The following is a 14,898-nucleotide window of genomic DNA, read 5'->3' on the forward strand; positions in this document are numbered from 1 at the left end:
GCAAACACTTTGGCGACAGTGGGAAGGAAAAACTCCCTTTTAACAGGAAGAAACCTCCAGCAGAACCAGGCTCAGGGAGGGGCGGGGCCATCTGCTGGGACCGGTTGGGGTGAGAGAAGGAAGACAGGATAAAGACATGCTGTGGAAGAGAGACAGATTAATAACAAGTATGATTCAGTGCAGAGAGGTCTATTAACACATAGTGAGTGAGAAAGGTGACTGAAGAAGAAATACTCAGTGCACCATGGGAATCCCCCAGCAGCCCACCGCATTGCAGCATAACTAAGGGAGGATTCAGGGTCACCTGGTCCAGCCCTAATTATATATTTTGGAAAGTTTTAAGCTTAATCTTAAAAGTAGAGATAGTGTCTGTCCAAACAGGAAGCTGGTTCCACAGAAGAGGGGCCTGAAAATTGAAGGCTGTCCCTCGTATTCTACTTCTAAATACTCTAGGAACAACAAGTAAGCCTGCAGTGTGAGAGTGAAGTGCTCTAATAGGGTGATATGGTACTACAAGGCTTTTCAGGGAGTTTTTAGGACATCCTGATAATAATGAATTACAGTAGTCCAACCTGGAAGTAATAACTGCAGCTTCACTCTGAGACAGGATATTTCTAATTTTAGAGATGTTGCTCAAATCGAGGAAAGCAGTCTTACATAGTTGTTTAATATGTGCATTGAAGGACATGTCCTCGTCAAAAATCACTCCAAGGTTCCTCACAGTGTTACTGGAGGCCAAGGTAACGCCATCCAGAGTAAGAATCTGGTTAGATGCCATATTTCTAAGATTTTAAGGGCCGAGTACAATAACCTCAGTTTTATCTGAATTTAAAAGCAGAAATTAGAGGTCATCCAGGTCTTTATGGCTTTGAGACATTCATGTAGTTTAACTAATTGGTCTGTGTTATTTGGCTTAGCTAAGCTAAGGTAGCGAATTCCTAAAAATACAGGGAGTGAATACAAGAGAGTGTGCTTCGGATGAAGCAAGTGAAGATTAAACTATGAAATAAGAAGTTATCTATAAGTTTTTAGTTATTTCGGCTATCCAGATAAGCTACACAAAAACACAACCATGTGTTGGAACAGGAAGTGATAGGAGGTGAGAAAAATAACCTTAGGACAGGTGAGATTGGTCAATGGTAGAGCTATTTTTCTGGAATTACACACGTTACGGTTGCTAACGTGTGTAATTTCAGAAAAATAAAATAAAAATAAAAATAAATAAAATAAAAATAAAAAATAAATAAAAATAGGAAGACACAGTGCTGGTTCAACAAGACAAAGTGGACAAGTTTACAACACCATTCAACGCAACACCACACAAAGTTGTAAGCAGAACTGGAAACCAAGTCATTATTGAATCACCAACAGGAGCTCGCTATCACCGGAATACCACACATGTGAAGAAATACGAGACAAATGAGACCAGAGAAGGACACTATGACACAATACCTGAAAGGGAGGAAGGTGAAACACCCACAAAGACTGACACCTTCACTCCAACACCACAAGAGGGCTCCCAGGGGCCAGAGAGACCAAGTAGATCACAGAGGGCTAAAAAGATACCCGAGAGGTTTCGTGATTTTGTGGTGAAATGAACTATAATATGTTAAGGTGAAGAGGTAACTTACATTTGGCAAGTTTCAAGTTCATATGTGTATTTCGACATGTATATATTGAAAAAAGAAAGGTACATGTGTGGTGAGACATTTAGATTATATAATTGTTAGAAAGTAAGACAAGAAGAATGTTCAATGTTGGGGGAAAAAAAGACATCAAAGTTATTACAACTAAAGTTTGAATCTAAGGAAAAGGGGGATGTCATGTATTGATATGGCTATGTCTTAATGTGATGACCTTTGAACCGGATGTGGTTGTCCGAAGGAAGCCCCGTTAAGTGGCTAGTTGTAAGATGGACAGTGTTCAATAAAGCAACATAAAGACCGTGCTTTATGTCCTGATTCAATTCAGAGTGCTCTGCCTAATTTAGTAATAAGGTGGGCACACAACAAGTGGGCTTGACTTTTGCGCCTATTGGCTGATCGTTTACTATCGACTAGTTTTCCTGGATACCTGCTCCGCGGACGGCTGCCACAGGTAGCAAAAACGTGCTAGGTCAAAGGTCAGGGAGGATGGCGGACTGGTGTGAACTTCAGTCAATTCTGCTCATTTTAGCAGATCAGATAGAGAGGGTAGATACATTTACCTGTAGATACTGTTTTGAGTCGTTTAGATGATGTTTCTGAAATGCTTGGGATGATAATTGCTCTTCAAGATGTTAGCATCGATGACAGCATTGTCGAAAGTTTAAGATCAATTCAGCACCGTGTTCGTTTGGAATACGCCGAGGAAGAACAGTCTTCAAATGTTGGTCGTCCACGTCTTGAAATCCCGGCTGCAGCACTCAGGACTTTAGTGCTGTCCTGGATAACCATCGGGGTAATTGCCGATATGTTTTCTGTGTCTCCGAGCACAATTAGGAGGAGAATGACGGAGGAAGGTCTAAGGTAAGTTTATGCTGTAATTTAACACCTGTGTGAGTCTGTACACAGCATTATTTAGATGTTGACCTTAATTATGACGTTTGATATTGAAATATTATCGCTTACTTTTTTATTGTGAATGTCTAAAATAAGCGGGGCAGCTACGGCTAGTATAATAACTATACTAACTATATTATATATGTCAAAAAATACACTCTGTTAATATCACTAATGGCACAGGAGGATGAGTGTACTTAAGTAGTATTTGCACAGACCTAATGGAAAAGCAGAGTGTGCCATGGTTAGCAGGTGTTTCTACATTTTGGGAGAAAAACAGCAATCAGACAGCGTGAATGTTGTTCTTCCAGCAATCTGAACTCTTAACTCTATAAATATGTTTAAACAACAAACAGAATCACGTATATCCTCCCTAACCACCAGCAGGATCTCAGATAGTGTTGACTGTTTGTCATAGTTGTTCTATGTTTGACAGTTTACGTTATTTCAGTGACTTTTCTATTTCAGGAAATCCATCCATCTTTTTAACTACTGGGTCATTAAGGAGGCTGAAGCCCATCCCAGCTGTCATTAGGCAAAGGGCGGGGTAGACCTCGGACAGGCCATAAAACAGGATTAATCTGGTACACTAGTCTCTTTCTTTCTGTAAAAAAACATCTGTGTCTGCAAACATTTGTGTTATCAGTTTCATTTGAGCCTGAATACATTTTGGATGAAATTTCTCAAGTTTTTAAAAATGAGAAATTAAACTGTTATTCTACTATGAGACCACACGGGGGCAGCCCTGCCTTATTATGTATTATTCTCTCTTACTAGACATGGTTAGGATGGCTTTTGTGTCAAACTAACCAAAGTAATGTTGTTGGTTAATGTTTTTGTGAACAGTGGTATTTCAAGTATGGTCCTGTTTTTTTCTCCATTACAGGAGTTTCACTGGTTAAACAATCAGTGAATTGAAAGATTGTTGAATGAATGAATAACCAATGAAATGAAAGGTTGCCTATGACTTGTTGGCTGATCGCTGACCTTCTCTACTCTCCCCACAGATTCGACAAATATTCAGCTAATGTGATGGTGGACAGCAAGCCGGTCAACCTGGGCCTCTGGGATACAGCTGGACAGGAAGATTATGACAGGCTCCGCCCACTGTCCTAGCCACAGACGGTACAGAATCACACATACACACACAGGCACACACAGTAACTAATGGACATAAAGTTACACAGACAGAACTTATATAACATGTCAGCTAATTAAAACTGCAGCAGCTATTCTAATTCTTTGTCTCCTTGTCTCTCCATCCAGGATGTTTTCCTAATCTGCTTCTCCCTGGTTAGCCCGGCATCCTATGAGAACGTCAGAGCTAAGGTGAGTTTTGGCTGTTTTTTATGAGGCCTGTCTCTCAGCTGCCGAGGAACAAAATGTAAAAAAGAACAAACGGAACAAAAGCAGGAATTTATTATAGAGAAAAAAAATAGGTACTTGGATTACAAAATGGAGAAAAAGCCTAAACAGGTCTAATAATTGATGTGAATGAATGATTGATGCTGTGGGTGAAAGTTGGATGATGTATTTCTCTCATCTTTAATAGCTACAGCATATCATTTGTTTTTCATGCCTTCATCCACCTTTCTGTAACACCTGGCATCAGAGCTTCATCTCCCTCCACCTTTGATTCTGTTTTTTGCCTCTAACACGTTCCTTGATTTTGCGTGTTCCCCTTTCTTGCCTCTTATTTAGTTTTCCTTTACTCTGTATTCTGCCAGTGGTACCCTGAGGTCCGTCACCACTGCCCCTCCACGCCCATCATCCTGGTTGGCACTAAGCTGGATCTGAGGGATGAAAAGGATACCATTGAGAAACTGAAGGACAAGAAGCTGGCGCCTATCACCTATCCACAGGGCCTAGCTCTGGCTAAGGAGATAGGTCAGTCACTCTTACTTTATTTGCTTGAAAAGCACTTTAAGATTTGAAGCTCTCCTCACCAGTGAAGATATGAAACTAGCAGATGAAGATGCTAGAGAACTTTGTAGCCTGACTGCCTCTGCAAATTTTTGTTATTCCCCTCATTTCCTGGCATCACAGTAAAAGTATAGTAGCTGTAGTTGACTATAGTGTTCTTTGAAAGTTGAACTTATTCTTCTCCACTACCAGCAAACCTTTCTTCTCTTACTTTGTCTTTGTAGTTCTTTCTCTTCTTTTATTAACATATATGTGTCTTCGCATGTATAGATGCAGTCAAATACCTGGAGTGCTCAGCCTTGACCCAGCGTGGTCTGAAGACTGTGTTTGATGAGGCCATTCGTGCCGTCCTCTGCCCTCAGCCCGCCAAGGTCAAGAAGAAGCCCTGCTCGCTGCTGTAAACGGTACGACTGAATAAAACACAGAGGAAGAGGAGGAAGAGAGATTAGACGTTTGAGAGAAGAGAGAAACAAAGTTAACTCGCTCATTAAATCAACACATAAAGTAGAGTAGAGGTTTGAGGGCTTCTTTTCTTTTCTTTGAACATAAGTCTGAAGCTATTCAATCAAGCCTTTTATTTGTCACATGCAACATACATACGTATCAGCTCCAGCCTTGAGACCACAGCTGACACCGATACGGTAGCTGCATGAAATGATGGTGGTTTTCCTTTAGTGCGAACAACTGCATGTCAATTTCACAGTTGGTCTAACAGTCCGTCACTGGTCTCTCAGTCTCCCGTTGGAGAGCTTCTCTGAGATGTTATCAATCTTGTGCTCAGAGAGCAGAGACTGCCGTGAGCTTCTCCAAGATCTTATCCGTGCTGCGTTCAATGAGCCCATTTTGAGAAGTCACGACCCGTCCCATCATTTCCATCACAGCGGGCAGCCTTGTGGGGTTTTGAAAAGCCAATTCTGCTATCTTTGATAAGCCAGGGCCAAGCCAACTCCGAACAACAAGAACCCTGTTATCGTGGTTCCGAAAAGGTAGATGTCTACAATGTTCTCGATTGACAGTCCCGCCAGGCACACGACCCTCCAGTTCCTCCACCTGTCCATTGTGTATCCGGCAGGAAAGGACACTCGGACTTACTCAAGCCCAGGCTTCTCGTTGAGAAGAGGGTGTCAATTGCAATCAGGGACCAGTTGTTCAAATCCATAATTCCTCTTTTAGGTTGTAACAGACCGTGAGAGTCATCCAGGGCAAAAGTAGAAAAGTAGACGAGACTAGACAAGGACATTGAGAAGCCAAGCAGGAAAGAGAAGGAAGAGGGAGAGGAGAAAAGTGCGACTGCCTTCGTCCAGAGCCAAACGAGAAAGGAAACTGTAGACACTTATCACTAAGAGGTGATTCAGAAGTTTGTTCTTGCACATATAATGGACAGAAACATTAAAGAGAAAAGAAAAGACATAAATGAACACAACACAAGACAGAAAAGTTTCACATGCTTTGTACTCAATTTCATTTTTTTGCAGAGGAAAAATAAATTTGTCCTGAATATTGTTGGAGTAATTTTGTCCCACAGGCATCAATTTAACCCCATGATTTATGTGACCTTTGTTTTAGATTCTCACAGGAGCACAGAAGAAGAGAAAAGGACTGCAGACCCTGAAGAATATATGCAAATCTGCCATGTCTCTAATGTATATCTACAACTTTAAACAAAACAAAAAACCAAACAATGTATGGTGTGCAGGTTTGCTATTGTTTTAGAAATGCCAACGAGCTCTTAAGTCCAAATCCAGACGCTGCCCAGACAGGATTTCTTTGTAAAATATATCAGTTTAGAGATTATAGACCCTTTGAGTTTAAGTGTAAGTCTGAGAGCAGCATGCTGCCTTCATCTAAAGTACTGCCAACAATATATATGTGTTTCATGAAACCTAAAATAAAAATAACTTTTGTAACTGAAATAAACACAGTGTTTCAGTATGATTTGTTCACTGTGCTGTTTTCAGGGTGATGAATGTAAGGAGCAGAAATGGTCGTTTGTGAGGAAGCAAGCAACAAGCAAACTTGTGTCTGAATAAGATTTATTAACAAATGTATTATTTGTTGTGCTATTAAAATAAAAATAAAACATTTGATTGCACAAAAGATTCACATTATTTCTCCACAACATGTGACCTTTTGGATTGAATGCCTATACTCAACTATGGGGGATATAAAATTCTCATTTTGATACAGCTGCTGATATCGCCTATACTCTATCCTTATTTACATATTGTGGAGAACAGCATCTTTTTCTGGTGGTGAGTTGAAAATGTTCAGACTCAAACAGCACTTTCAGTTTTGCAGTTTAATGTTTGACCAGCTTTTTTGCCAAAACACCTTCATGTTTCAATCATTTTAGTAATCCTGCGAACAGTTAATCATGTCACATGGTGCTCAAGTCTTCAGCTGTGATTTTATTTGTTATTTAATTAATACAGTTTAATGTCTTATAATATAGATAGCTACACAGGCATACAGAGAGATTGTTTACTTTATTAATCCCCAGTGCGACTGAAGATTAAACTGAATATAAAGCATTTAAAAGAAGCTCAATCTTAAACTCATAACAGAACAGTAATGTTAGTCCATATAAAACTGATGTGGAATATTTTCCTCTTGAATTATTAGGTTAACTTTGATATTTTGTGGTTAGTTTGCCAGGATGATGACTGTCATCCTCTCTGCCTTTCTGCAAGAGGCTCCATATGCCGCTGTTCTAGTGGATACTGTAAAAATAAATAAGCAATGATATATGATAATACATTATCATTAAACTCTTAACTATACAGTAGTAGTAAAAAATATTTTACTACTTTCCAAATATCAATGAAAGTATAGGCATTCATGTAATAATAATAATAATAATAATAATAATAATAATAATAATAATAATGAACATGAATTATGTTTCATTCACAAAATATTTTCTCTTGCCAGTTAGTATTGTATTGTAGTGGTATTGTAATTTTCAGGAGACTGACAGTAACAGAAATTAATTCCATAGACAAGAAATCAACATGGACGTGGACCGCCACACTGCAAAACATTTGGTAATCTTTTCTGAATGGTTTATAGTTATGACCCTATTAAGGATACACAGAAGACAATGGACGAATGGACAAAATAAAGCATGTAGAGTACTTTTCAAATTCTTTTTGGTGTTTGCTCAAATATGGGACCTTAAATAATTTTTTTTTAATAATATAATTTAACTAGACCATACCTAGAATTTTTTTGTGGTACATTTCCCTGATGACAGATCCTGATTTAATTTCATGGTTGGAAGGACCAGGAAAAATTCTAAAAATTGTTTGAGTTGAGACAAAATGACCCTATTAGCAAATCACCATCGGTTTAAGAAAGGACACAAAAAAATTCAGTTAACATACAAAATCTGATATGAAAGAGGCAACACACAGTCTAACTCTTTTGTTTTTATGTTGCATAATACAGAGAAAAACTGTTTTTACGACACTAATGATGCCAGTAACAGTCGCTGTTGGGGAGGACAGTTTACACTGAGCATGTGCAGTTTAAAGATGCCTTTTATTTTTAAGGAGGAAACCATCCTGAGCTGCTAGCTGTCCAGTTTAAAATCTATAGTGAAGCACTTTCTGATGTCTTCTTATTCCTTTTCAGTATTGTGGATGTTTTGTTCAATATTTCCTTTTTGATGTTTGTTTACCAGCCGTATTGGTATCAATACTTCCTGTTATTTAGCCGTAAATAGCCATTGTAGTGTCTTTGATTGAGATATGACTTATCGATCGTATTGATAATTTACGGAGAGCTTAGAGATGGATATCTGTGTAAGTAATGGCACAGCTTTTTCCCCCTTTTTTGTTTTTAGAATTAAGATTTTAAGAAAAGAAAAACAATTAAACCGTAGCTGAATCTGATCAGAGGAAAAGAGGTATCCGTCAGCTGTGACGCTGCGTTCTCGTTGATCTCCTTGAGATCTGAATGACATCAAACTTATTTTTGAAGTTTGCATTTACCCTGTTGTATTAAAAGAATACCTAAAGTTTCTTTTCCATTAGAGAATTTTTTGTTAACCTGTTTACTGGTCTTGATTATGCATCAAGTCAGAATCTGAAATTCATTTTTTTTAAAAAGGACGTAAAAACTCCCACGTTTTACAGCGTCGGCTATGCGGAGGCTGCCAGGCGTCGTATTTACACACCCATGGATGTTTAACTGTATTTATTGCGTACAAATAAATGTGAAATAAAGATAGCTTAAATGGAACAAGACTCTGTTTTAACACTTAATTCCTGCATCCACCTGTTTAAAATATATTATTTTAAAATAATGTGTTACATGACTACACAGAAGGATGTTTCAGCTCAGTATATAGCAAATAGAAAAAATATAAATAATTCTTAATTTTAAAATAAACATTAATCTGATTATTAAAAAAAATTATTGGACAAAAAGTACATGGAAAAAAGAACTCGGTGAAATGGAAAAAATAAAGTTCAATATCTTGAAAATCAAATAGAATACAAGCTTTGTTTTCTTCCTTGTTTTCTGTATTTATCTGTTTGTATAAGACAAACAGTTTATCATAAGTAACTGAAAGTCTTTCGGCTCTTCGAAGAAAAACTGATGGAATCCAACAAATAAACATAACTAAAAACTGCAGCCTCAAAAGTAAAACTCATTTGTTGCTGATAACGAACGCAAATCCAAAGTGTTGTTGTTCCCACCCCAGAGCAGCAGGTGGCAGCAGCACGATACAAAGGAACTGTACTGTACTGGGATTTCTGCTCGTTTTTGTTTTTATTTTCCAAAAGAAGAAGCTGTTTTTAACGTAAACTGTTGATTATAGAGTTTTTTGTTGCAGTTTGACCTTCAGCTGAACTTAATGTTGGGTTTCTATTGATTTTAGAGAAGCTATTCGCTGAGAGGTTGTCATAATTCATGCATGAAAGGGTTAAAACATATCCTTTGTTTCATTTTTTAGTGAAACTCTGGTAGAGTAGCTTTGAAACTGATAATTCAGCATATACTAAAAAATAAAGCCTTTTCTTACAGTATATTTGTGTGTATTTTATTTTGCAATATTTCTAATTACCACACTTAAAAGTGAACAGCCTATAATGCTATCATGACTCATCACTCAAACGCATCTTTTTCTCTCCGTTTTGGCCTTCTGTCCACACTGAGACAGCGTTTTCGGTCAAGGAAAGCGCAGCGTTTTGAAAACGCTCTCCAAAGCGTATACATTTGACGCCGTTTTCGCATAGCATTGTGGAAAGCGAACTGGAGCCTTTTTAAAAACAATGACACATTGTAGACTACGTCCACACATACACGGGTATTTCTGAAAACTGAGATTTTTCGTTTTTTTTTTAAATCCCATTCACACCTCAACACCAAAAACGAAGGAAAATGCTGCCAGGAGCATGCCAAAGCAACAGGTGGCGCTATATTCCTAACCGTGTAGAAATGTTGGCCAATCAGATGTCTAGACGCCTGGGCGGGAAAGAGTAAACAAAGATGGCGGCGCAAAGAAGCAGAACCCAGTACTATGTGTGGAGGGACCGTAACTGTCTGTGTATGTAAGCATTTAAACACTACAGAGAGTAAAATTAACAGTATTTTGTCTAAGTCCGCCATTGTAGAAATTAATTTCACCGAAACAATAACTTGGCGCACAGTGTGACGTCAAAAAAGGCGCACACCTTTGACCCTGCGTTTTCTCCGTTTTCCTTGTCCATAGTAAACGCAAAAACGGAGTTCTTGAAAATCTCCACCCAGGCAGGAATTTTTAAAACTCTCCGTTTTCAGTGGATAAATCTACGTTTTCAAAAATACCCATACATGTGGACATAGCCTAGTCAAGTGATGCAATCATGTGATAAATTGTGACAGCCCCGTTAAAGATTAATATCAGTTTGTACATCCTCCAGATAGCTTTTCTTCAAATTCTTTAATTCTCAATCGCTTTTGTAACTTTGTACTTTTGTATTACTTGCAGCAACAACTCCACCTCATTGTTAGTCCATTTAAAAAACTAGTCGCTTTTCCTTTTCATTTTGCTGCATGTTTCAAAGAGCCGGAAAGTAAATAAACGGCAGACAGAAATGAGGCAGGTCGAGTCACCTTGCGTTTCACGCATGCGCAGTGCTGGAACAACTCTGTCAAAACGGTAGTTTGGACACGAGCATTTTCAGACAAAAACACCTTTTTCAAATTGATCCGGCCTAGTGTGACGTAAGATCACAGGCCGTTCCAATGACGTCACCAATCACCACACTTCAAAGCACAAAGCCTGCGTTGTCACAGTAACGCATTCTGCGATAGGAGGTCATATATAGGAGTGAACTTGACTCTCACACAGCCTTAACTGTCTATCTGTCCTCATGTTTGCAGTGCTGCTGTCTCCTGTCACCCTGCATGTTTCTAAGGTTAGTTTTCTCCATATTTATATTGTTCTTGTAGTTTTTGTCCTCTGGTTTTTGTCCTTGAGGTTTGAATATATGTGTGTGTGTGTGTGTGTGTGTGTGTGTGTGTGTGTGTGTGTGTGTGTGTTTGTGTGTGTAAATATATATATATATATATGTATATGTTTTTTGTCCACAGATGAGGTTTGAAGTGTCTGTGTGGTGCAGCTGGTCTGGTCTGTCTCTGTACAGTCGAGGCTGCACCCACCCATAAAACGGTGGAGGCTCACCAGGACATGCACACCTCACAAGTTCCCGGCTCTCTCGACTCGGTTGAAGACGGGTTTCTTGGAGAAGGGGAGGGCAGTGAGGCACAGTCCCCCGTCCCCACTTTCTTGCACTGAGGTCTGTTTGTTGCAAATATTTTTCACTTTGTTGAATTCTCCCAATTCTTTGAATCTTTGGGCTGAAGGAAGGACAATACTCGGTGTATCAATGCTCAATCAACAATCATTTATTTCCATACAATTCAACAATAAGAGCATTACAACGTCCGGACGGGAGAGATGCTACCAGAGGGTCAGGCACATGTCTCAGAATGGTGACGGGTTGCTCAGCTTTTTATAGTCTCTAGTGGCCCCCAGCTAGTCGTAAAAGCCAAAACATCAAATTTTTTCTCTGTTACAGCGCCTAAGTTATGACCTCGGCTGTTGTTTCTCTGCTTTCTGTAAGGTGGGGGTGTGGAATGTGGTCTGTCTATCTCCCCTGTCTTTAGACACAGAGTCTCCTGCTTACAACCTTCTCTTCATGATTCAACAATTAAGCATGTCAAGAAAACAGTGTAACACATTCCCAGCAGATCAAGGATACAGAGTGATGCACATTTATCTAATGAACTAATATGTGAATATGTTCTGTTAACTCAAAAGTATAATGAGAACTAAACTACATACAGCTCACACACTCTATATTAAAGGGTATAATGTGATCTACAGCAGTATTCTAATTCAACTACTTTGATTACATATATAAGGTAACATATAATAACAGAATAATCTAATAACTTGTTTTTATGTCTTATCATGTTTATATGTGTATTTATGTCTTGTAATGTTTATATGTGTACTTATGTCTTGTATTGCAGGTAAGTAACTTTCTTGCACTGAGGTCTGTTTGTTGCAAATATTTTGCACTTGTTTTTATGTCTTGTAATGTTTATATGTGTATTTATGTCTTGTATTGCTGGTAAGTAACTTTCTTGCACTGAGGTCTGTTTGTTGCAAATATTTTGCACTTGTTTTTATGTCTTGTAATGTTTATATGTGTATTTATGTCTTGTAATGTTTATATGTGTACTTATGTCTTGTATTGCTGGTAAGTAACTTTCTTGCACTGAGGTCTGTTTGTTGCAAATATCTTTGACTTGTTTTTATGTCTTTTAATGTTTATGTGGGTATGTATGTCTTCAATTGCTGTTAAGTAACTTTCTTGCACTGAGGTCTGTTTGTTGCAAATATCTTTGACTTCTTTTTATGTCTTGTAATCTTTATGTGTGTATTTATGTCTTGTATTGCTGGTAAGTAACTTTCTTGCACTGAGTTTTGTTTGTTGCAAATATCTTTGATTTGTTTTTATGTCTTGTAATCTTTATGTGTGTATTTATGTCTTGTATTGCTGGTAAGTAACTTTATTGCACTGAGGTCTTTTTGTTGCAAATATCTTTGACTTGTTTTTATGTCTTATCATGTTTATATGTGTATTTATGTCTTGTATTGCTGGTAAGTAACTTTCTTGCACTGAGTTTTGTTTGTTGCAAATATCTTTGACTTGTTTTTATGTCTTATCATGTTTATATGTGTATTTATGTCTTGTATTGCTGGTAAGTAACTTTCTTGCACTGAGGTCTGTTTGTTGCAAATATCTTTGACTTGTTTTTATGTCTTGTAATGTTTATGTGTGTATTTATGTCTTGTATTGCTGGTAAGTAACGTTCTTGCACTGAGGTCTGTTTGTTGCAAATATCTTTGACTTGTTTTTATGTCTTATCATGTTTATATGTGTATTTATGTCTTGTAATGTTTATATGTGTATTTATGTCTTGTATTGCAGGTAAGTAACTTTCTTGCACTGAGTTTTTTTTGTTGCAAATATCTTTGATTTGTTCTTATGTCTTGTAATGTTTATATGTGTATTTATGTCTTGTATTGCTGGTAAGAAACTTTCTTGCACTGAGCTCTATTTGTTGCAAATATCTTTGACTTGTTTTTATGTCTTGTAATGTTTATGTGTGTATGTATGTCTTCAATTGCTGTTAAGTAACTTTCTTGCACTGAGGTCTGTTTATTGCAAATATCTTTGACTTGTTTTTATGTCTTTTAATGTTTATGTGTGTATGTATGTCTTCAATTGCTGTTAAGTAACTTTCTTGCACTGAGGTCTGTTTATTGCAAATATCTTTGACTTGTTTTTATGTCTTTTAATGTTTATGTGTGTATGTATGTCTTCAATTGCTGTTAAGTAACTTTATTGCACTGAGGTCTGTTTGTTGCAAATATCTTTGACTTGTTTTTATGTCTTATAATGTTTATGTCTGTATGTATGTCTTCAATTGCTCTTAAGTAACTTTCTTGCACTGAGTTTTGTTTGTTGCAAATATCTTTGACTTGTTTTTATGTCTTATCATGTTTATATGTGTATTTATGTCTTGTATTGCTGGTAAGTAAATTTCTTGCACTGAGGTCTGTTTGTTGCAAATATCTTTGACTTGTTTTTATGTCTTGTAATGTTTATGTGTGTATTTATGTCTTGTATTGCTGGTAAGTAAATTTCTTGCACTGAGGTCTGTTTGTTGCAAATATCTTTGACTTGTTTTTATGTCTTGTAATGTTTATGTGTGTATTTATGTCTTGTATTGCTGGTAAGTAACGTTCTTGCACTGAGGTCTGTTTGTTGCAAATATCTTTGACTTGTTTTTATGTCTTATCATGTTTATATGTGTATTTATGTCTTGTAATGTTTATATGTGTATTTATGTCTTGTATTGCAGGTAAGTAACTTTCTTGCACTGAGTTTTTTTTGTTGCAAATATCTTTGATTTGTTCTTATGTCTTGTAATGTTTATATGTGTATTTATGTCTTGTATTGCTGGTAAGAAACTTTCTTGCACTGAGCTCTATTTGTTGCAAATATCTTTGACTTGTTTTTATGTCTTGTAATGTTTATGTGTGTATTTATGTCTTCAATTGCTGTTAAGTAACTTTCTTGCACTGAGGTCTGTTTATTGCAAATATCTTTGACCTGTTTTTATGTCTTTTAATGTTTATGTGTGTATTTATGTCTTGTATTGCTGGTAAGTAACTTTCTTGCACTGAGGTCTGTTTATTGCAAATATCTTTGACCTGTTTTTATGTCTTGTAATGTTTATGTGTGTATTTATGTCTTGTATTGCTGGTAAGTAACTTTCTTGCACTGAGGTCTGTTTATTGCAAATATCTTTGACTTGTTTTTATGTCTTATAATGTTTATGTGTGTATGTATGTCTTCAATTGCTGTTAAGTAACTTTCTTGCACTGAGGTCTGTTTATTGCAAATATCTTTGACTTGTTTTTATGTCTTTTAATGTTTATGTGTGTATGTATGTCTTCAATTGCTGTTAAGTAACTTTATTGCACTGAGGTCTGTTTGTTGCAAATATCTTTGACTTGTTTTTATGTCTTATAATGTTTATGTCTGTATGTATGTCTTCAATTGCTCTTAAGTAACTTTCTTGCACTGAGTTTTTTTTGTTGCAAATATCTTTGACTTGTTTTTATGTCTTATCATGTTTATATGTGTATTTATGTCTTGTATTGCTGGTAAGTAAATTTCTTGCACTGAGGTCTGTTTGTTGCAAATATCTTTGACTTGTTTTTATGTCTTGTAATGTTTATGTGTGTATTTATGTCTTGTATTGCTGGTAAGTAAATTTCTTGCACTGAGGTCTGTTTGTTGCAAATATCTTTGACTTGTTTTTATGTCTTGTAATGATTATGTGTGTATTTATGTCTTGTAAT

The 14,898-nt window shown here is 36.9% G+C and overlaps 2 long non-coding RNA genes and 1 pseudogene across 2 annotated transcripts in view; 2 read left to right on the forward strand and 1 right to left on the reverse strand.

Annotated features, from left to right (window-relative positions):
- The first annotated feature begins 1,886 nt into the window (after positions 1-1,886).
- LOC146707242 (ras-related C3 botulinum toxin substrate 2-like) lies at positions 1,887-6,547 on the forward strand (annotated as a pseudogene).
- LOC146707243 (uncharacterized) overlaps positions 4,748-14,898 on the reverse strand; it is a 35,556-nt gene continuing 25,405 nt past the window's right edge. Inside the window, exon 2 of the long non-coding RNA XR_014920802.1 lies at positions 4,748-4,873. This is a non-coding gene — a long non-coding RNA (uncharacterized LOC146707243). The remainder of the gene's footprint in view (positions 4,874-14,898) is intronic.
- On the forward strand, positions 10,644-11,761 carry LOC146707244 (uncharacterized). Its single transcript, XR_014921057.1, has 2 exons — positions 10,644-10,870; positions 11,046-11,761. It is a non-coding gene; the product is annotated as an uncharacterized LOC146707244 (long non-coding RNA).

Source organism: Copadichromis virginalis, linkage group LG6 (genome assembly GCF_057382275.1).
Source record: "Copadichromis virginalis isolate Kocher_CV1m ecotype Utaka linkage group LG6, C_Virginalis_male_GT1.1, whole genome shotgun sequence".
In the NCBI taxonomy this organism is placed as follows: domain Eukaryota; kingdom Metazoa; phylum Chordata; class Actinopteri; order Cichliformes; family Cichlidae; genus Copadichromis; species Copadichromis virginalis.